The sequence below is a fragment of the Neopsephotus bourkii genome, unplaced genomic scaffold, assembly GCF_033783945.1.
Source record: "Neopsephotus bourkii isolate Nb327-2 ecotype Australia unplaced genomic scaffold, CSIRO-AGI_Nbou_v1 NB_272, whole genome shotgun sequence".
NCBI lineage: Eukaryota > Metazoa > Chordata > Aves > Psittaciformes > Psittacidae > Neopsephotus > Neopsephotus bourkii.
The window spans coordinates 12,233,186-12,257,977 of NW_026900781.1; the positions used below are offsets into that span (position 1 = coordinate 12,233,186).

The 24,792-nt window shown below is 39.0% G+C and overlaps 1 protein-coding gene across 1 annotated transcript in view; it reads right to left on the bottom strand.

Moving 5' to 3' along the window:
• Positions 1-24,792, bottom strand: part of GMDS (GDP-mannose 4,6-dehydratase) — a 425,091-nt gene that overhangs the window by 21,700 nt on the left and 378,599 nt on the right. The gene's annotated exons all lie outside the window — the stretch shown is intronic.

Below are 24,792 nucleotides of genomic sequence, written 5' to 3' on the forward strand. Positions count from 1 at the left end.
TGCAGCAATATCTCTCTGCCAAACCAGCCCGATGTTCATATTTGAATTGAGGCTAATTGAATCCATCTGCTGCATGACTCAGGGGTTCCTCTGAACCGTAGAGAAAAGTCTATTCCTATGACAGATCTCAGAGATTTCAGCCTCGCTTTAAGAGAATGTTGTTTTCTGTTAAAATTTTTTACAAAGGAAGTTTAGATTCTAGCACAGATGTTTGCACAGCAGTGAAGAGCTGAATGAGACACTTGACGCATCTCTGCCAAGCAACCTAAAGTCAAAGGTAACAAACATACGGCTACTACTCTTTGTGTCATAGCTTGCGTGCTCTTACTCATGATGCTGAAATGTCATTTTTACAACTTGTTATGTTGCTGTCCTTGAGTATAGAAATAGGAAATATGCCAAGAAAGCACTTAAAATGGGCACTAATGTGGAACGTATTTCTACTTTTCTTTGCAGCCAAAAAGAAGGTAGTATTTAATAAGTAGGATCTGTGAGTGTGTTCGTGAACAATTCTCAAATAAATTGGAGTGTATGATTACTTTTTCATTGGCAACTGAAGAATCACAGTATTATTTTGACATAGTTTGGCCACTGACATATTTTTAATTGAGGGATAAACACATAATATCATATTACTTCAACTGTTGTTATAACAGTGCATACAAGTAACTCCTGCTGATTTAACAGTGCTTGGAAAAAATAATATAGCATTTGTCTCCATGGAACAAAATTCTTCAAGATCCTGGCAATTAGTTGAATGAAGTAACAGAAGCAACAAAAGTACTAAAAGTTCTAAATAACTAATAGGAACCAAACTCAAGCAGCTTCCCCTATGCCAAGAACCACAGAGACCTGATCCTGACTTTTAGCAGTTCTGCCTTTAACAGAGCTCTTAGTGGTTTATATTGGTCTAAAAATTAGGATATGTTTCCATGAATTCAGTCTTGTCATTCTTCCTAAAATGCAGTTTGAAGAAGCCTTGAATCCAAATAAATCATACGCTGTGGGAGACACCACTGAATGATTTACTAAACGTGTGAGAGGCATCTGGTATGTCCTGCTAAATGTCTTGGTCTGGACAAATCATGGTGGAAGAATTTTCAACTCCTTGTCAAGTGCTGAACTGTTCCGCTCATCACTACAGATCTGTCTTCTATACTCTCCAAATGGCTGAAGTACAATGACAAAGCATGATGGACCTCTCTAAATATTTAAGCAACAGAGAACAATAGTATGAGACAATACTGCAAGATAGTGTTGCATGCAGGGAGTGCTGCTGGCCTTGAAGTCACCTTTGAATGTGGCAACACCCTAGGGTGTCTTCTGCCATTGCATCATTCAGATATGAACTGGAAAAAAAAGAAACCTCAGACTCTTAAAGAAACCTGTTTTCAGTGAGGAATTACTAGTAGATGGAAGCTGGTGGAGAAAGGACCTTGATTTCTGCAACTTTAATTCCCACTTGAATTTCATGTGTGTTCAAAAAGGTAGCTTCTCCTGAAGGAACGGCAATATGTGAGGTCATTGCTCAGCATACAGTCACTTCATCTTCCCAGTGGGCATGTCCCACTTTGGGTGGCATTTGCAGACAACTCCCTGAAGCAAAGTGGACTTTGGTCACTTTTCTTCTGTGTTTCTTTGCATGGCCCTTTGGCTATCTATGGCTCTGATCCACCATGAAGTTTACATTAATACTAATATAAACTCTAAGGTGAATCTAGCCAAGTATTTCAAATGTCTTAATTCCACTGAGCAAATATTTTCAGATATCATCCCAACTCAAAACTTTTCCATGTTTGATTCCAAATGAATCTTTTCTATAACAATGTTTATATTTGGCTACCTGCCGAACCAAACCAACCAGTTTTTATGGAGCTATGCTGGGAAGGAATTTGGCCTATTCTCTTTCAAACATACTGTGCCTGAAAAGATGTGACATGTGATGCCAACTGTCTGTATTTTATCTTGAGTTGTTTCAGATAAATAGTGCCTGTTTTCTAGTAGGCTGAAGTACATCCATGGGACCACTGCTTTACGGCAAGTGGAAAAGAAATGCTTCCCTTTCAACTGCAGCCACCTTGAAACCCAAATACTCTGAATAGCACTGTAATCAGAAGCAGTAGACACAAAGGTTTAAATTGTATGTCAGATTTTAAATAAATGTGCAGTGGATTGCTTTGATTAAGGGAGCCATATTTCACCTGCTAGTAACTGAGGATTGCATGCCCCATTCTTCTCCAAATACAACTCTGACTGTGCCTTTTGTTTGCTGAAATCATTTCGAGAATGCCTACTCTGATAGTGGAATATTGCATACAAACTGGGAAGTAAACTGCTGTTTCATCGTGGGTGTTCACTGCTATTCATTTGGAAAGGCACACAGCATGAAGCCCCCATTGCTGTGAATAGCACTGTTATCTGATACAGCAAGACATGACACAACCAGTCATGGAAAGGGAATAAGTGTTTCATCAAAACCATAAGTACACAAACAACATAAGTACATTTACATAAAAGTAAATGCTAGGATGTCTGTTTAAGTGTGATTTTTAAATTAGGCTTTTAAGAATGTGATGAACTACGTTGTGGTTTTTTTTTCTGATGTGACTTTGTTTCCAAGAGATGCAGGTTGACGCTTTTGTCTAAAGTCAAATGCTGATGGGACTGGTGGATTTTGCTTTGTCACCTTCATGCAACCAGGTACATCTGGCATTGTGTGCCACAGAACCAGAGCCGAACGCCATTGACTCTAACAGGTCAGGACTCTGGCTTGATTTAAAATATAAAGCTTGTTGGACTTTCAGGTATTTCACGTATATTGTAGACTAATCTTACATGATATGCAACTTCATGAGCTCTAGCAGTTAACTGATGCACAAACTTCCTTCCCTAAAACTGATTCAGAATTGCATAGACAGGTACTTCATGTTACAGATTGGCTTTTCTGAAGTCCTCAAAGTGGTTTAAATTGATACAATTTCTGTTAGTTGTGTTGAGGGTTTTTTTTAAACAACCCACAAACCAATAGGTCTTCTGTTTAGCTGGCAACATATACATTAACATAAGTTAAAGAAATACACCCTGTATCAGAGTCACATAAGGCTAAAGTCATGTACAGAGATATAATCAAAGTAGTAAAATGATACAAGCATGTTTTAGCATATTTCTGTTTCACTTTTCAGTTTACTGAACATTAGCTGCATATATAATGAAAAGAAATTGCTTGGTTTTGGTCTTCATTAGCTAATAAAGTAGGCTGTAGCGATACAAAGCTGTTGAACTGTGTGTAATACATATACTTTGTAGAGTATCAAGAAGCCAAAAAGCCACAGCACCATGACAGAAAAAGATAACTAGGCAATACTTACACGCTAAGTGGTACCAAGAAAAGATATATTCTTGACCGGGATTTGTAATGTTTCAATGCTGTTCTTTACAAGGGGACCCTAGGCACAGCTGAAATGCTACTTATTATTTGCAAATATATGTACAGTTGATAGAAAATAATTTCCCATAATAATTATTTATTTTTATGATTCTTCAATTGTAATTTGTAAATAAATAATAAACAAAACCTTGCAATATACAGTTGTCCGTGGACTCTTCTCTGTTAGCAATTAACATATACATACAGAGGCATTTCTATTTACAGAGAAAGTGCTTGAAGAAAATGGACCTGGATCATTTAATCATCTTTGGCATGAGAAAAAAAGATTGCCACGAATTCTAACATTTATTTGCAAACACGCAGGCAGTCCTGTATGACTATTATGTGTATGATGCCAGTATGCTTTTAAACTGTAAAAGATATGAATGACTTAGCATATAAAATAACCTCAAGTTGTCATTAGGAAGCTATGACAGTCATTCCCTCTTTAATTTTCCACCAAAAACACCAGCTGAAATGGTTCTGGAGCAGACAGCTATGAAAACAGAGCGGCAGTGGGAAAGCCTGCCTTTTGAACTCATGTGAGATAAAGGATAATTATACTGGCTGCACTGTTGCGTTATTTTAACTGCTTGCTTAGCATACAAATAGTGTAGTCAGAATGAGGCTTGCTGTCACCCTGGTAGGCAGACAGGTACATTGGCTGTACAAAATACACAGTTCCTGGCCTGTCTGCTTGGATTAAGATGCCTCATTGCGAGTTGAGACCTGCACTGTCTTTGGGACACACCTCTGTGTTAATGCCAAGGGTGGCAATATGCTCCATTTCATGTAAATACAATACAGCCTGTGGGCTTCTGGCAAGCTGCCAGGGCAGCCCATGGCTCTCTTACGAAGATAACACTACTGTGATATTCTACAGAAATAAATCAAACTGCTGCAGCCACTTGAGTGTCATCTGCAGCACGTGCGCTCCCCTAAACTAGAATTCTTAAGTATGTTAAGACTTATATATTTATTGTAGCCATATGCACATATGCACAAAAGAGCTGGAATGGTGTCAGTATCTTCTCCTAACTGAAAGCTGAAAAAAATGAAAAGATTAATGCAAAGACTTGGAATTGGATTTTAAATATGTTTTACATAGTGGGACCACTATCCACAGGTTAGTGGGACCACTTCCACCACTGACAAGAATCCAGTCCTGGAAATCTGTCTTGTTCTCTACAGTTTTCTGGTGGTCCCTGTGTGATCTTGTCGGGTTAATAATTTCTTTTGGCTTTTTCTCCAGGCAGAGCCATAAGTTTCTCTAACATCACAATGGGCTGTCATGGAAATTAGCATACTACAAAATAGGGGTGGCAAATAACTCCATTTTCAAATGCTATGTTCAGCAGCCAGATGTATTAGCGGATTTGGCAGTATTTGCCAACTCCTTTGCAAATGAATAACTCTACTCACATGGTTTAAACAAATGAAATTAGGATAAATGAGATTAATTTGCCAATAGGAAATTACATTCTATTTAAAAATATGAATAAGCCTGTACCGAATCCACATGCTTTTGTATATTGTCTATATAATTTTCATGCACGTAAACACTACAGCAAACTATCCAAGAGCAGAGGCTGCAGTACACTCAAGTAGCTGAAAATGAGAGGAGTGTCCTAGAGCAGGGGTACCTTTCCAAGAGCCTGGAGATCACAAACAGGTATGTCACAGGGACCTGACCAAAGCAGAGAAAGTAACCATGAACTTCTTTGGAAAGAACTATGTGTTAGACTGGCCTTAGTCAATGAGCACAGCTCACTGACTGAGGAGAACATACAGCTAGATTAACCTGCTTTGCAGATTTTGTTACGTATCTAGCCATAGCTGGGGTTGCTGGTTATGCTGTCCAGTGGAAGGCAGACGCTGCTGTAAACACAATGTGAAACGTAAACAGGCTGTGTCTCTTATTGTCTCCTTTGTTTGTCACATATTCAAACTGCTTCTCCAATCTCCATTTTGTCCTTAATGATTGCATTTCTCAATTTGCAATATAAAGTTAGTGTAAGTATGGCACTTCAGCTCTTGCTAATGGACAGTGAAGATTTTTTGATTAATATAACTTTTTAATTCAGTGCCATGAATACTCTTAAAAAATGTTCAACAAATACTCTTTACAAATGTTCCTATTTCCTTCCCACAGATCTTCATGCATCTTCCCTTTTGAGAAGGGAATCACAATCTCTCATCTTCCCTTGTCTTTTTGTTTGCATTGTTGCACACCTCTTTCCAAATTGCCATATTCCCCTTTATCTATCCCTCTCTATTTACCCCTCTCCCTCATATGCCTTTCTTTTACCATCTATTCCATTCATCCTACTTTTGCTGTTTCTTCCCCTCTCCATTTCTCTGAAGGGCTTTTCTTCATGCCCCCTTATCGACTGGGACTTCTCCCACCCTGATTTTTGCCCCATCACCCTTATATAGCAATAAGCAAGACTGTCTACTACATACTCTCTCTCCCAAGTGCAAAGCCTTCAAGATGAGGCCTAGTAACAATAGAGACAGTGGGAGCACAATGACTGCCTTCTCTCCTTGGTCCTTCACCTGGAAAGAGACACTTGGAGCACAAAACAAGAAAAGGGTCAACAAGGTCTCCTTACTTGGAGCTGACAGCATGGGTTAGACCATCCTGAGAAGAAACTTCTTCTCAGTGAGGGTGACGGAACACTGGAACAGGCTGCCCAGGGAGGTTGTGGAATCTCCTTCTTTGGAGACATTCAAAACCCGCCTGGACACGTTCCTGTGTAACCTTATCTAGGTGTTCTGCTCCGGCAGGGGGATTGGACTAGATGATCTTTTGAGGTCCCTTCCAATCTCTAACATACTGTGATCCTTCCTGCAGATAGCTGCATGGGACCATTCACCATGGGACCAGTTGCAAGACCATTCATCACAAGCTCTCTTATCCTCTTCTTTCAGGCAAGGGTAACTGAGAACATGATGACTCCCTCTAGTGATGAATCCTTCCACACCCTTAAGGACAGGCAAGACCTGGGGATGGATGACAGCTTCCCTTGATAAAGTCAACTAACTTGGAGATGGGATGGGATCATCCTTCTCTTAAAAGAAAAATAGGCCTGCTTTAAAGGTTATCACTTATCACCAGGAAAATTACATGCTGGCTATTTAAAGACTTCTTCTTCAAAAGCAATAAAAAACAAATAGTAGAAAAGTGATGTAATTTCTGACACTCTCAGTGTGGAAGACCCCAATAGGAAGTATTGTAAACCATTTCCCAATCTGCTTTTATACAGGCCTAGGAATTAAAAAGAAAACATTAGTGTTTAATGCTTAAACCAAATGTTTAATTTTGAATATCCCCATAGAGTCACACTGCAGTGTGGAGGTTGCAGTTAAAAGCCCGGATTCCTTCATCTTCCTGACATTGAATCTACAGTATAACAAAAACATTTTGAAACTAATGTAGAAATAGTTCTAACTGGAGCATTAACATAAATTACTTCAGTCATGTTCATCAGGATCATTTATATTTTACACATGTGATATGTAAGTATTCACCCTCCCTATACATATACTGTTGGATTTTATGTATTATGTATAAAAACACTCTTACAATGTATGATTCATTGGTTTAACAGTTGGTATTTTAGCTTTTCCAGTATGTTCAAAAGAAGTTTATACATTTATAAGTATGTTGTATATAATCATTATTGCTTTAAGTAGGGTCTCATCCCATCTGTATGAGAAGACACATTACACGTGCTAAGCTAAGCACTGAAAACTACGGAGACAGTTAAATAGCTGCAAGCCAAGCTTTGGCTGATTGTTTCCTGTGCCATTAGAAAGCACTTTACTACCTGATTTGTAATTATCCACAGTAAAATACACATATCCAGACAAAGAATGTAAAATGCTACTCGTTATCGTTATCGCATGCAAGAGCAGTTCTTACAACAGGGCATGCCTTGGCTGAGGAGCAGGACTATGCTACCTCATGATTAGAGAGTAGGTCTGGTAGTCAGATCCCATGATCTGTCCTGCCACTGATCTGTGGGCAAGCTGTCCAGTCTCCCTGGGTTTTGATATCTCAAAAGAGTGGCAAACTGTATCAACCTAATTTGAATGTCTGAAACACAGAGAGATCTGCTGACTGCTAAGAATTACCCTATTTTTGTTTGACATGAATGAAAGGCATCCCCACTGAATACACAGTGAATATCAGCAAACCCAATGTAAACACACTATAAAGAACATCCTTACACAAACATGGAAACAGTTCACATGCATGTGCAGAGAAAATGGAAAAAATGCATGCCCTCATCCGGAGTAAAGCTTGTGTCATATGTGATTACAAGGACTTGCAGGCTGAAATAAGGCTGGGTATGTTCAACATTTGGATCCCACATTGGCTGTTATGGATCTTCTTCATGTTGTCACTGATGGACAGCCCACCCACACATGCTCTTTAAGACAATGGAGAGTATACTCCTTGTTTTGGTGACAGATGCAAATGAGAATCTGTTTTCCTGTTTTGTGTGCAACCAAAGAAAATTTCATAGGACCTCTGCTGAAAACCTTTAGGTCAGATAATCACTAACCTGCTGGGCTTTGAGGTCTGTGATGCTCCAATGTAAGCAGCATACTTGGGAATAGAGACAGTGATTATCTTCTGTACCAAGTGGTTCCTCTAACCACAGAGAATGCCACGTGTTGGCTCAGATTCATTCCATTCAACTTGATGGTATTGGCAGGGTGGAGGGAGCATGCTTGATGATCCCCAGAAATACCACAACTCATTTAGCATCATCAGAAGTCTGAATATGTTTAACATGAATTAAATGTTCTGCTATTTTACCTGGAAAAATTAAAGACTTTTTGCTAAGTGTGTGCAAACTGCGATTTCTTTCTAAACCTCATAACATGATTTTTACAGAGAAAAAAAAAAAAAGTATGTCAATGACACACAAGCCACATCATTGCCACATTTCAAGCCCCCACCTCAAAGCAGGGTCTTACAGATGTCCATTGACAACCACCTATTTTATTTTTATTTTTTTTTTCCTGGAATGATTATTGGGAATTATTTTAGCTTAAGTTTCTCAAATCCTTCAGCTTGGGATAGACATTTAACATAGAAAATTCCAGCCAGTGTGGATCAAAATCTATAAAATTGTTCAGAAAAGAAATATAAAAAAATAGGAAATTTTGCATTGTACAAATAAGGCAAAAAGACAGTACCTTTTTGTTGACTTATTTGGCTGGCAAACCTAGATGTATTCTGTGTGCAAAAACCCTTCTCAGGCCTGAATTAAGATCAGCAGACCAGACTTGCCTATGATTGAAGTCCCTCAGGCTTTCTCCTAACAACGGTATATTTTGGGACCTGTGTAGCAGTAATCTCAAGTATTTAGGTTGCCACACACCAGCTTGGATAGTAGGAGACAGGAAATATATAATTGAACATTATGCTTTCTCATGTTAGAAGAGCAGCACAATTCATTATTCTGTCTAGCACATTTCCTCAGTGTTGTCCTGGGTCACTCAGCACTCGCTGAAAGCAATGCCTGACCAGCAATCAGCCGCACAAGTAATTTTGTCCTGGACCTGACATCCCCCGAAAGCCCTTGCAGTGGACTGCACAACTTCCCTTGAGGAAGACATCTCTGGCCAGGTTATGCTGGAGAAAGGGTCTTCATCAGGTGAATTGATAACAGGAGTGATCAAAGTCTGACAGTTGTACCTTATCTATTTGGGATCATAATTCAGGAATGAAGCTGCCCTTCAGTTTGCTCCTCCCCACCATTAAATTACATTCAATCACTGCACAGAGAATGCAGTCCATGCGCTTGCAGCCAGATGTTATCATTACAGGCCTTTTCTTATAAACTGATGCTGAAACCTGAGTGGTTGATGAGACTAGCTAAGCAGTTGTACCTTTGACCTGACTGCATTAAACTTGCCCTATCAATTTAAGCTTAGTATAAACACCATTTCCCAGAGTCCCTCATGACTTCAGTAGTGAGAAGAAGCTGACTAAGCCTAAACATTTTTTAACAGCAATCTTGTCTTACAACACCAAGGGGATTTGCCATGTATCTGGGGCTTTATAAAACCATATGAACATGCTGAAAGAATTACAGTCCTTTAAAAAAGCAAAATTGATGGTGACAGTCCTTTTAGAAAACCAGTTTGCAGAATGTCAGCACAAGAGGAGCTGGAAACAGGACTAAAATAGTTTTAAAAAAGACAACAGATTTGTGTTTATTTTACACAGTTTTTCCTGAATACTGATGTTTAGAGTTAAAAGACAAAACAAAGGAAAAAAAACCCCTCCCAAACTGAATTCACTGTGAATTAAAAAGAGCCCCCCAGCACTCTATAACTCAAAGCCCTTTCAGATCCATCCATTTGAAATCTCCCATAAAACATAGAGCATCTTTATCCTGCCATTTCAGTAATAAAATTTGGTCTATTTCACATTGATGATAATTCAGTTAATCCTCCCAAAAGTTTCTATGTAGCAACACATGAGCTATATCATATGGCATAGCATATGGCCAACAAAGCTTGGCTAGATTGAATAAAGGGGCACATGCTTATAACTAAGCATAAGAATGAAAGTAGCATCATGCGTAAGTCAGCTGTATTGTCTCCTGTGGAATGATAGAGCAGTCATTTGGTACTGCAAAGGTTAGCAAAACAACAGGAGATAAACCAGCAGAATATGGATCGTCACCTCACCAGGTTGCAAGTGCTCTGGACTTGATAAAGAAAAACACAGTTGAAGTTGAACAGACAAGTCTTCCTGCTAATTTTAGCAGAAGTGCAGAAGTTGTCAATGCTGTGCAAGACTGAACTTCTGACCCAGAATTAAAAAACAAGAAAAAACTGAAGAAATATCCAAGACTGGCACTCATTAAAAGAAAAAAAAATAATAAAAGAAGAAGCTTTGTACTGTCTGTTGGTTTTAGTAACATGACAAACCAGACAGTGGATCTGCTGCTAAAAGTGCAAAAAGGGAGTGCATTAAACAAAATGTAATGATTTAATGCTTATGGAGAACATAACTCAGAGCACTGAAATATAAAACACAGAAAGCCAACAGAAAATTACTAACTTGGTTTACTGTTCTGAAATTTAACAAAGCAAGAATACGCATGCAAAAACCAAACAACTCCCCCAAGACAAACATAAAACTCCAATGTAACCAACAACTACTGCTACTTCAGTAATTATGGAGAAGTTTTTTCAAGCACTAATTTACCTGAGCTTGTACCTCAGTTACTTTTAGCAGCAGCATCATCTGAATTTTGTTAAATTAAACAAATGATAGTATTCCCTGTGGGAAGAAAATGCAGGTAAGGAAAAAAAATATCTGGTGCATAATTTTACATAATACAGAGGAAGAAAGTAATCTAGAACTTCATGCACAGTTCTTTTGTGATTCAAATTAAAGCAGGGTCCTCTTTATGCAAATAAGTAAAGTACACATTTAAATGACAAAACCTAAACCCATCTTTTAAAGACTTGCATAAATTGCTTGCCTTACAGAAAGCATTTTTTTGGAATCAAGACAGAACACAGAGACCTTGAATCGCAATCCAGAGTAGAATAGAAACATAGAAAAGAGTATCAACACTTGCCTTTCTAAATTAATGTTGATCTACCTAGCAATGCCTTGTCACTACAAAACTTACTTCTGTCTCATGACTTACAGCACAATGTGGAAGCATCTGTGTAGCTTTCACCCTACATTTGCTATTAAGAGTGATCAAGCTGTGACGTGATAAGGCACAATACAGGCTAATACATTTTTTGAGTAACTGGAGTAACAGGTAAGATGGAGAAGATGAGGTACAGCAGAACAATAATAAAATGGAGAATGGAGAATGGAAACTGGTCAAAAAAGGGGAAGCCTTAAACCAGTATGAAGTTACTGGTTGGGTTTGTCATTACTGGTTTTAAGGATCAGTACAGGCACTTTATATAATGTCAAACATATTTCAAACAAGCTGAAAAAAGTATGTGATAGCTTGAGAAACATCAGTACACAGGAGGCTTGAGTTAGAAAGAAAAGACTGGCTCAGCAAGATGGACGCCGTCATGGAAAGGAGTTGAGAGTCAAGAGGAAAAGGCCTGAGATAATTCACTTAGAAACCCACTGTATTTTGAAATACTTGGTGTAAAGAACTTGGAGGTACCAGCTCATCACAGGTGACTGAATCAGAAGCATGATGCAACCACGAAGGGGAACACAATCTTAGTATGCATAGTATGAGGTGTTTCCAGCCACAGTAGGGAAGATTTACTGCTAGTGTATGAGACATTGATTTGTGTCCATTATTTAAAATACTGTGTAGTATTTAAATACTACTCTTGGTAGTGTTGTTAAAAGAAAACAAACTGGAATTGAAGCAGATAAGGAGAAAACTTCTAGGGATGGTCAAGGGGTGCAGAAACATCTTTGAAGAACACAAGGATGAATTTTGTTTGTTTAGTCAACCGTACTAAAACCTGGGAGGTAATATAACTGTATGCTATACAGCCACTTGGGAGAAGATGTTATAGCATCACCAGTGGAAAGAACTATTTAAGTAAAGACCAGTGGTATAAGAGCAAATGGATTTAAACTTGCCAAAAATACCAATACAGTGTGATGTTAGAAAAAAAATTCTAACTATAGAGATCAGACAGATCAGATAGATCCAACAGCAGCTGGATTAGCTAGGACTAAACATCCTCCTGGCTTTTAATGTGCAATTAATAAAAAGGATTTTGTGATGCGAGACCTGCACCAGAGATGAAGTGTAATATCTTCCAACTTGCTGTTAACATCATGGTTATAACAAGAGGATCAGCATCTGGTAATGCTTTTATTCTTCTTAACAATTTAGTATCTTAAATTTATACCATACTTTTCACCCCAAAGGATCCCAAAATACTTAAAAAATTGCAATTGATGTGCGTTCTGTGAAGAGAGGGCTTCATTCCCTGCAGAAATAGAGCTGCAGCACAGGTGAGAGGCAACAGCTGTTTAAAGTGTGGTTATACTCCAACTATAAAGAATTGTTTACATTTTATAACAGGGAAGACCAAAGTGGTCTTCTGGGGGAGAAAGTATTTTCACTGGAAAAATGTAAGTACTCTGTGTTTCCTATTTTCTTCTCCAGGCAGGATTTCTGCTGCTGATGTCATGGAAAGATCAAGATGCAGCAATTCTGGTAGAATGAAGGCAAAAAATATTTCCTCTGTTCATGCTTCTATTGCCCTTGAAAATATTTTTACTATATGTAATGTTGCAAACCCATCACTCTCCTCTTATTTTAAGGGACTTTCCTGCCTTCTTCAGGGGATATTATCTCAGGAGATTCATTAGGACTTGATCAAATTAATTCCTCTCAATCAAAGAGGATACAGAAGTATGTTTGTGCAGGGTCCCCCCTGTGGGTGAGACAACTGCAGGCTACCTTCCCTGAAATGCAAGAAAACCCCCAAAAATCAGAATGGATGATTGCAGGCCACATACAAAGGCTTGGCCAGCTGTCAAACCCAAACCTTAAAAACTCATGAGACTGGCTTATGAGTAGAATGATGCTTTGCTCCCTCCAACTTGACTTTGGGATTGTTTTGATTTGACTGCGTTAATAAAAACTGAGAATTCTGTTTTTTTTCAATGAACACATATGATCACACTGGGTAGAATACAGACATGACTCTTAAGGACTGTCATGTGGCTATCTTTCACCAAAAATGGCTGCAAAGTAATGTGTGAGCTAATATGAACAGTAGTTTAATAGTTAAAACTTAGTATAATCAGATTCTGCTTGGCTTTGGGAAACAGGACAGCATACTGGTCATCCCATTACCAGATGCAAGTGAAAAAGACATGTTTAAGTCAGTGCTCTATAAACAGAAATCCCAGAGCAATTGTGATTCTTTACAGCTATAAAATACAAGCAACATAGAAACTGGAGAGGACTATTGTTAGTGGTAATACCTGAAAAAACAGGCAGATTACTAGCAATCATAGGCTCAAGGTCTATTGCTCTGGAAGCTGCAAAATAAGCAGCAAAAGCAACAAAAAAGAAAAACTCTTCCTGAACAGTTTACAGTAAAAGCTTAGCATACTTGGATGCTCAGAACAATTTGAAACCCAGATAAAAAGAAATCAATGCCATGTCAAACTTGGAAATAACTGTCTAATAATAAGCCAAATAACGAAATCTTCCTTTTAACTGTAAGGAATGGAAGTTTCTCTACAGAACAGCTGAAATAGTCATAGATGTGTCTCTTCCATGTCTTTCCCCCCCTTTATTGTGCATTCCACAGTTTCGAACGGAGAAGTCATCCGCAGGTCATGCTGCTGCCTCAGGTGCTACTTAAACAGTTTCTAAAAATGTATCTTCACACTGGCGATACGCACAACCTGTGTAAGCTGGATTTCCATGGCAGTTGTTACCTGAGCCCCCCGCTGCTGCTCCGACCCCCCAGCCACTTCCTCCTCCTGGCTCCCGCGCTCCTGAGGCTGGCTCAGCTCAGCTGCCTAAATGTCACAGCCCTGCCATGGGGCTTGGGGAAATTTTAGACAAGCTCACTCATTTCCAGGAGGCTTTCCTCCCAGTGAACATATACTCCTGAGATGACTCCAGGGCATCGGCTCACCTGAAGTATCTGACACGAGCTTCCTTGTAAGCAGCAGTAGTTGCTAGGAGGCCCATAATGACAGTACTAACCACCGTGTCACTCAACAGATTGCCAAGAGAGCTTCTTACAGGAAAAGTGCTTGCTTGTTTTGGACTGCTGGTGGGCTCATCTTTCTCCCATCACAGAGCTACTGGGGCCTTGTCCAGCCTTTAATGAAGGCTGTCCAGTTGCATCCCTGCAGCCCTGGAGCATGCGTGTCCACCTGCACCTCCTTTTCCTCTCAGGACACTGGGTGAAAAGCTACCTCCCACGACCTACTGTATTGGAAAGGTCCCTCTTGCCACCTGGCCCCTTTTTGTCTCAGCCTGGGTGGAACAGAGGAAGAACGGGATCCTGTGGCTCGGTCCCCAGCTCCTGGGTGCCTCTCCTGGGATGTTATTTCTCCATAATGCCTCAGCTGCTGCCACATAAAAACTCTGGACTTTTTAGAAAGCTTTAGCCCTCTTGTGCTCACAATACTCTGGGTATTGGCTAGACAAATGAAGCAGCTAACGCCCCTCTCAACATACAGAGAAGAGAGCCAAATTAAGATCCTGCAATACTTGCATTGCCTATCTTCAAGCTATTTGACTTTGTAACTTAATAAATTTCTTTTAACTCACTGGTGATTTCAATTTTTTTTTAATTTCTGTTTTTCTGGTGTGTAATACTCTCTGTACACAAACAGATAGACAGACATGCAGTTTCTGTTTCATAAAGCATGAGGTTCTTGCATGCTCTGCTTGCATTACAAAGAATCCATATTCAAGAATGAACTGGCAGACAATTCAGTTTCTTGGTTCATAACAGACCTTGACTGCAAAGGGAAGATAGGAAATCTGTGATTTTGCCTAAGGGAGCCATCTTAGGTACGGAAAGAAGAGAGAGAAAAGCAGACTAAAAACCTTTAAAAAACCTTTCATTTTGGAACTAGGAGAAGAAAAGTAATCCCAAACCATCAATTACTGAAGCATGTGAATACTATTTAGAACACATTTTAAAATCTAAAAATTAAATACCTTGGACCTAATTTTAAACAGGTTTTGCATGGTGTAACACCATTGATGTCAGCAGAATAATTTCCAAGTTATAAATTTGTTAACATGAGGTTAGTGCAAGGTTGCAGTACCGTGGATGAGAATTGCTTTGAAAGTACAGTACGAATGGAAGACTGTATGCTAATGTTGAATAATCGGCCAGGAGATTATTTGCTTTCTGCCTACACAGCCAAGCTGCATATTAATTAATGCTACCACAGAGACTGTCATCTCCTAAGGCATAAAGCAAAGCAGTAATATTCTAATGTTAATAATAATTAATATTCTCTCTTAGGAATATTGTTCAAATAAAAGGATGTTGTATTTTAATACACATTTACCAAGACCATCTAAAACACAAAGCTCCTATTTTACTTGTTGTTCTTCCACCAAACACAGACAATGATTAATAAATACCTTTGAGCTGATGAACAAAGATAGGGGGTTACGTATTTAGAAAGCAATAGCAACCTCCTCAGAAATTACATTTGGCTGTAGTTCAAAAGCCAATGTAAACAGCCTGGACACCCATCTTAAACAAGGCTTATTCCCACTTTCAGCCAACAAGAGCTGATGAAACAGTCTTTAACAGGCTGGTTTTGCCTTCTCAGGTAGACACACACATGCAGTGCCAATTGTTAAATATGCAGCAACAGCCTTGGATGAGGCATGGTCAGGAAGCAATTCTGTACCATAGGCATCAACTGGGCAGGTGTTTTACAGGCAGCTAGCTTGGTTGCCTAACTCTTTCCTGGCTTTGGGTAGCTTCAGGTACACCTCCAGTTCTTGCAGACTTCTACATCAAACCAATGAAATAACATCCAAAATAAAACCTCAGCAGCAATACTGAACACTGGGAAAACTCCCAAGAGTTGAGCTGGACCATGACTCAGCTCCAGAGCCATGAGGAGATGGCTGAGCCTGGGACAAATACTAGGCCACAGAAACTAAATTAAAAATGGAAAGTGGAACAGAGTTTCAAAGCTCAGTTGTCACGTATGTAAACTAGGGCTACATTTATTACTTAGGAATGAGGAAGAAGGTGGAAGGACTGCGTCTCCATCAGTGCAACAATAAGCAGAACTGGGAACAGCATATTGACCTTGCAGGGTAAAACATGCACAGGAGCATGGAGCAGAGGGTGTTCTAGTAGGCTGGGGTGCTCACAGAAATAATGAAGGAATTAAAAATAGATAGCAAACAAAACACTAGCTTATGCAAAGTGAGAAGAAAAAGCAAAAGAATAAATATCTGACACTGATGTCATGGGAGTAAACAGTAAATCCTAGAAGAATTGCATGGTAAGATAAACTGACATCTCCACCCCCCCACCCCCCCCCGGGCTTGTATGGTATTTTCTATCATAATCTTTGCATAAGTGACACTGACATTTAAAATAAAAGATAGTTGTATTCACAACAGTACATATAAATGTAACACTTTGAGGACTTCTAAACAAAGAACGCCTTGAGGACAACTGCAACTGGCACATCTGACATGCTAATAATGTTATAGAAGTCAGGGTGGTGGAATATGATGAAAATGGAAAGACATTACCAGCAAAAAGTCATTCAGAGCAATATAAAGAACTAATAAAGAATTAACTAATATTATCTCATAAAGGAAAGACTAGGAAAAAATACCAATCTCACGGAAGATTTGAAGAAGTGGATAGTGTTCTTGGATCAAGAATATTACAATACCCAGTGCGATACACGAGATCCTCAGGAATGAAAAATAAAGGGAGATTCAAGAAGTTGTGGAGAAATATGATGAAGAATGACATGTAATACAGAGGTACAGAGAGGAACAAAGCTCCAAATCCGATAGACAGCAGAAAGTAGTGCCAAGGTTTCATTTCCACCCACTGCTACCACAAACAGTAATTGAAATAAACAAACAAACAAACCCCCATTCAATTATTCAGGCCAGTTAAATTAGAGTTGTTTGTTTGTGGCAGAAAACCAAGATCTTTTGTTGATATAACTGAAATCATGCCAGTTAAAGGTTAATTCTGCCTGCTAGACATAACTTGGGGTATGGAGAATTACTTTACATGTCTCAGAGAAAATTCAAGCCTCCAAACAGCCCTCAGAGATCCCATGGCTGGTGAGGGCAACTCATACTCTCTGCTGCACTCTCCTGAACTCATGCTGCAGCTCCTTCTTCAAGAATGCCGCCTTGAATGCAGATCTTTCTGAAGCCTCAAGATCTCATGTCCCTGTACAGAGGCTGTAGCTTCTCTTAGCACTTTGATGGTTAGAATAAATTTTGTTTTGCATTTCCTCCATTGTATTTTAGTGTGGTCTGACTTATTTTCTTTCTTCCTCATCTCTTCTATATGCTTATCTCTTCCATATGCATATGCTGCATGCTGGCTAAAATGTCAGGATTACACTGTATGTTGTCTTTGATTGAAGCACCATGCTCTGCCTTATCAATAACAAGTTCCTACTTCGTAATTTCCCATTTCTAGTTACAGACTTCTAATGCCTATCTGCTTTTACACTGAAGTATAATTTGGTGAATACACCTCAGTATTCTTGCTAGTTGCTAAAAATAGTGAAGAGTATCTGACTGTCTAGCAGAGTCATCCCACACTGGTGAGTAGTCCATCTGAGAAACCTCCTTGGAGACAAAAGAACAACTGCTATATGTTCATGATGTACTAGTTTGTGAGTGTGATTCACTATTTCCCCATTCCACCTTTACACCAGTGTAATTAAGTCAATGGAGGTTACATCAAGATAAAACTGAAGAGCATAATGCAAAGGTGCGTCAGATTCTACATGCTATAAAATGTAGAAGGACCGTTCCATAGCAGGATGATGAGAATTTGAAAATTGCTTATTAGAAAACACTCGGTGTGATTCCTGATTATTTTGGAATTGCCATTACAAAATCAGCATAAGTTGCTCCTGTTGCTAGTCACAGTTGGGCAGGAAACATGCCAGTGCAAACCTCTTGAAAGACACTTCATATTTACTCTTGAACAATGAATTGGTCTTCCAGAGGGGAGAAAAAAATACGAGATTGACAATGGACTACATTGTTCTTTGATGTTGCAGCACGGACAAATCACAGGTGTATTACGTAAATACCTGTCAAACTGACAATTAATATAAATTAGGCTTTAATCTGACATATTACATTGGGTGCAGCAAATGCAAAATCTGTTCAAAGTAGATCACAGATATGTACCCTTCAATTAGACATGAGGGCGGAGGAAATTCTACTCTCTGGGAAAGCACAGCATTTAACTCCTGAACTGCTAGAGATCTCTATGGATTAAATTATTACTTGTGAAGGTGGCCAGTCCAAAACCTTTCTGAGTTGTAGCAACTTCATGTATAAGTGACATTTAGGTAGTCAGAAGGAGCTGTTCCTCCTCTCTCTACGTACCCACATATTCAAGAGCACAGCGTTTACCAGCTTCTTTCTTTGACACATAAAAAGGACAGAGTAGAGGAAATAAGAGAGATCTCTGTGGAAAAGACCTCCTGAAACAATCCCTTTGGAGCCAGAAAGTAAGAGTACTCACAAAGCTACACAAGAGATGAAAACAGGCACTTTCATGATGTGTCTCAGAGCCAGAAACTGGACTAGAAGAACATATATCTCTTCATTTACATAGAGAAGACCTACAGACATAGCTTTCCCAGACTAGGAATGTATATATGAAGAACTCCCTGTACAACCATGTTTGACACACCTCTATTTTCAGGTTTTACAACATCAAACAGACCTGTAAAACACTACAGTCTAAATGGCAATACAGTAATCTCTCCTCAAAGTTTGAAACTGCAAATACATCACCAAAATTGACCCAGAAGATTATGCTACAATGGACTGTTGTGGGGTTAATCAGGCACAGAAGTAAAACACAGTAGCTAGCTTCTCAGCAAGATTCTCAAGCAAGCCACAATTGCTGTCATGACTTAATACCTCAAAACCTCAAAAGAAAGCAGATGTGAGTACAATAAGTTGTGGTATGTGAAGAATACATAATTGAAGCAAAAATCTCATTATTTATATTTCTTCTGAAGAAAGCATCTAATCTGTGCAGTACTATTTCTACTGTTTCATAGCATTCCTTCACATATGCTGCACCTGCTTTGCCATTTGGAATTAACCTTTTCATTTTATTATCTCATGTATTGCCTTGAAAATACAATGCTGTCTTAAATTTTATACAGCATTTTTTAAAATGCTGTTTAAAGCCTTTCTTATTTATGGACTTTCAAATAGCTGGCTGAAAAAAAAATGCCTACATAAGTTCTCACTAGTCCTCAAATATGAAGATAGAATTCTGTCTCTTGCCAGCTACCAACATAAGTAAAAAATTTAATTGATCTGACATCATTTGATGCCGCAAATTCCTATGAAGCATTCATCGGAATACTTTTAAACCAGCAGATATGCTCTGTAACAGATATTTGCAAAAGAACTACACTTTTAAATAACTCTACTCCCATTTAATAAGCATTAATCTAAATAACTTTAATGAGAGCTGAACTAATGAATATTACTGAAAATTTCCCCTTGCATTTGAGAACATAAACACCTATACTCCATCCAGCGATTTCATACTCTGAGATGATACTACATACTGCTTTCTGAACCCAAAGATGGGAATGACTTTGTATTTCCCATCTCAGAAGGAATGAAAGGGGAAATATCAGGGGAATACATAATAGTTTTATTTTTAATTTAAAAGAAGGAGGAAAAAAATGTGACTCCTGGCAATAAATTCATAGTATTTATTAGATCAAAACTAGATTTAAAAAAGGAGTAAAATTAGAACTCCACATCTGAACAAGAAAGCCACTGCTATTCAAGAATATGGGCTCACATTTTCAGGTTTGTGTTTCTACAACAGAGGCTAATTTTTGCTCTCTTTGCTTGTGCAATGAAGTGCTGTTGACTTTGGTGATCTCCTCATGTGAAGGAAGTAAAGGAGAATTCAACAATTCCCATGGTTGTCTCTAGAGAGGTTCAACTCATGTCATGGGTAACTCAGATAATCATTGTTCTGACATAACTCATGAATTCTCGTTGCACTGCTTTAGGTACATACAGGCTTTCATTCACCTTCACAATAGGCCTTCTACTGCTGCCATATCATATAATACCTTTGACAAAACATTCAGGAGAAAGAAAATCCCTCTCCTTTCTTCTGGCTGACATTCCTAACTTCACTGCTGACTTTCAGTAAGGTAGAATACCTACTGAGATGTTAATTTTTTCTGCCTTTTAGAATGTGAAGCTCTGGGATATCCACAAAGCTGCCAAGGGAGTGTGCCTGCACCTCTTACATTTCTGAACATGAATAGCACTGGGATAATTTGTGGTACCTTCTTTTGGAGATTTTTCTACTGTAGCATTTGAAAAGCATGGGAGAATCTTTTCACTTCAGTTTGCATTTTCACAAAGCATTTCAAGTTGCTGTCCTGACATGTCTGAGTGAAGCAGGAGGAGGCCTCCTGCCAGACAGCCAACCCCGTGGTATGCAGCCGCCCGCCGCTCCCTGCTCCGGGGCGCATTTACAGTCAGGTGGCCAGCTGCTGCCAATGGTGTGCACACCTCCTGAACTGTAGAGATCAATGCGAGGACAAGGATTGAGAAACAGGCCACTGCTTAGTTCTGTCATAAACTTGTATGTACAAGGAAAAAGAAAAGTAGAAGAAAAATGAGAAGAAAATGAAAAAGATAAAAGTAAAAAAGGAGAAGAAAAGAAAAAGAAAAATGAAGAAAGAAAATGAAAACAAAAAGGAAAAGGAAAAAAGGAGAAAAAAGAAAGAGAAAAAAAGAATAAAAGAGAAAGGATTTTAATAGGACCACACATGTCTTAGAGTCCCTTTTAAATAAAAATCCCATTCAACTAAACAATGAGCCACCTAACAAACATTTGCATAAATAAAACCAGTTAGAGTTAACCTCAGGATCCCAGTCCTGGTCACAGAAAAGCTAATGATCATATTTTCAGTAAAAATAGCAGTAGTTCTATCTTAGTATTCCCAAAATCTTTACTTTTCCAAAGCCACTATTATTTCTCTTTCTGTCCTTTGCCTGTTGGTGTTATTTTCCAGTATAAAGACTATGCTGTTACTGAATTAAGTTACATTAAAAAAAAAAAAAAAGAGCTAAGTCACATGTACTTTACGACCTTTAGATGTCAAATGAAGAGAAGTTACATGATACTGCACTATGACAGCAGTCTGACAGAAACAAAACTCAAAGTTTGGCTACGTTTGTTAGAGTGATGTGCAGCATCAAATATATCTATTCTTACTGTGTCATTCCATGGCCAAAAAGTAACCTGAGGAGGATTCATACTGCATACTTCACATGAAATATGAGCACAAGTCTAAGTAATATCCACCCTTCCACTCCATGAAGAACAGAAATTTTGAGAATCCCAAAGGCCTTTGAGCTTTGCTAGTGAGCCGAGAGTCCAAAGCTAATGGCATTCCCAGGAAACACCCACAACATGGGACATGCAGTCTGGCTTGATGCCTTTTCTCCCCATTTACAGATATATGCTAGGTCAAGGTTCTGACATAGGTATGTCATACACCAGTGATTGATGGTAACAAGGAGTGAGCAGTGGGCAAGTCTGTCAGAAGGAGAAAAGAGAGGATATAGCAAGGATATATTTGGGGCGGAGAGGAAATCAATTTTTCTAGGTAAAACAGACCAGAGGCCACCTATTCAAAAATGCAGGCAGATCCTTGGATAAACACTGTGATACTGCGTGGCCATTCTCCATTGTTACATTATCAGGACATGACAACACAATGCAAGGGCATGAACAGCACAGTGCACCTGAGTGACTTCACCTTAGTGTGAATTATTGCATTTATATTACTTTTTTTGGGAGGGAGGGGGGGGTTGTTTGTTTTTTTTTTTTTTTTCTGTCAGCTGTAGTGGTCATATTCTGAGTTCACCAGCTGCTGTTTGTGTCAAGCATAAGCTACAGTTCATAAAATGATGAAATCAGTTCACCAAAAACATGAACAGTCTAACATGGAATTTTTAATGTACATTACCACCAACTATGACATATAGGTCAACTAGGTTATGTCAACTAGCTCTATAACATGGCTTATTTGAAACCTTGCTACACAAGCTACTCTAACAGAGCTATTATATAATTTTTGACTGCACAGATCATAGAATCATAGAATAGTTAGGGTTGGAAAGGACCTTAAAATCATTTAGTTCCAACTCCCCTGCCATGGGCAGGGACACCTCACACTAAACCATGTCACCCAAGGCCTCGTCCAACCTGGCCTTGAACACTGCCAGGGATGGAGCACTCACAACTTCCTTGGGCAACCTATTCCAGTGCCTCACCACCCTAACAGGAAAGAATTTCCTCCTTGTATCCAATCTAAACTTCCCCTGTTTAAGTTTTAACCCATTATCCCTTGTCCTATCACTACAGTCCCTAATGAAGAGTCCCTCCCCAGCATCCTTATAAGCCCCTTTCAGATACTGGAAGGCTGCTATGAGGTCTCCACGCGGCCTTCTCTTCTCCAGGCTGAACAGCCCCAACTTTCTCAGCCTGTCTTCATATGGGAGGTGCTCCAGCCCCCTGATCATCATCATGGCCCTCCTCTGGACTTGTTCCAACAATTCCATGTTCTTTTTATGTTGAGGACACTAGAACTGCACACAGTACTCCAAGTGAGGTCTCACGAGAGCAGAGTTGAGGGGCAGGATCACCTCCTTCCCCTCTACTAGATCTAAAGACATCCAAAATGATGGATTTAAAGTAGTCCATAGATTGCCATCCACTAAACTGGCTCCCAGTAGTAGGTTCTAGTGGTTCCCAGTAATAGATCCTAGCCCACATCAACAGCTAACTGAAGTACATTCACCTAAACCACTTTCACATCCTAAAAAGGAACTGGAAAGGAAACATGGTTAATGTTGTTATAATTAAGTTCCCTTTTAACATTTAAAATACACTAGTAGTTAATCTTGAGCTACCTAACTGGTACCACCAGTTCAAAGTATCACCTATTCTGTGGTTTTGCGTACATATCCCACATCCCTCCAAAGCTTTTAACCTTTTACTAGCTATTATTTTAGAGGAATGTGATACATAAATTTAAACATGTCAGACACTGTGTTCAACACTTCTAATGATCTATTACCCTTGTATTATTGAAGTCCCTGAGGAAGTTTGGCAGACGTCATTCAATCATCAAGCTATCATTACTATGGTTTAGCTTTAATCTAAAGTGCCTAAGAGCTTTGTGCTGCTGAATTAATATTCTATCATTGTTAGCAAAAACAAAGGGGAGGGGAAGTGGGTGGAAACAGTTCACCTTAACTGGCCTACAGTTTGTCATATTTGGGGAACAGAGTCTGATTTTCCAAACTAGATTAGTTGTTCTTGTTTTAGCTATATATGTATTTCCCCAAAAGCTTTAGTGATATATCGGTAATTTACTTAATATACATCTGGATTATGACAAATATAACATACTACAGTAACAAAAAGGACTTCAAACCAAGAGAAGAGTTGATCCAAATCTTCCCAATATATGAAGAGTGCAAAGTTAAAAGCTTATGCACAATACATTATTACTTATGACTCTGTCTTGCAGTACCTCTGCATTATAGCTCAGCTTCTGATTACCTCTCCCAGGCAATTCAGAAGCAGGACATTATTAAGTAACAGGATGGCTTTATGATTACCCCACTATTTGAGTACTTTGCTGCCTCTGCTGAAGACAAGATTCAGGCTGTTTGTTGTAGGCAATAATACCTCAAGCAGTGATTCAGGATGTCTATTTTCCAGAGATCTAATTCACCCAGGCCAGTGTGGGTGTGTACGAGCCCAGTTGCACTTCTGTGGGCTGGAACATATTCAATTCACAATGAAACTCCATCTTAAGATAGCTAAGTGCCTAAATACAAGGGCCTTCATGCCCTATGGCATATATGCATGGTTGGCATGTGTTGACCAACATGAAAACAGCTCATAGCAGTTGCTGTGGCCACAAGAGATGATACTCAGATTTTGTGCAATAGCTGAACAGTTACAACATATATTAAACGACATGAGAGGTCTGGATTCAGTTCCCTTAACTTCCCAGACAACCTTGCAGAGGGGAACATTTTTTTCATATCTAAGTTAAACCATTTTTGATGCAATTTAGGCTGTTATTTTTTGTCCTGTTCAGTCAATCCAAAGAATAACCTACTCTTTTTCCTTTTATAGCATCCTTCTGCTTACTGAAAGACATACCGTGCCTCCTTTCTATACTAAACAAATCAATAACCCCATCTTTCTTTAAAATGGATGTTGTCTAACCTTTCAGTTGTTTTTGTTGCTTTACCCTGAATCAATCAATCTACACCCTTCTGCAATGCAGTGCGGAAAACCATCATGTGCCTTGCCAGCACCAAACAGAAGGATCACTTCATGTTTTAGACACAATGTTCCCGTTCATCAGTTCCAGTAGGATATCTGCTTTTCCACAACACTATGACAACACTGACAAGTTTTAGATGGAAATTCCCTATAATATCCCTAAACTCTTTTCTGGAAAATATCTTTTTAGCTTTTGGTTTTCATCCTATACTGGCAGATTTGTTATCTCCTCCTTAAGCATAGTACTCCACATGTGTTCTCATTGAATCATACCCTATTCATGT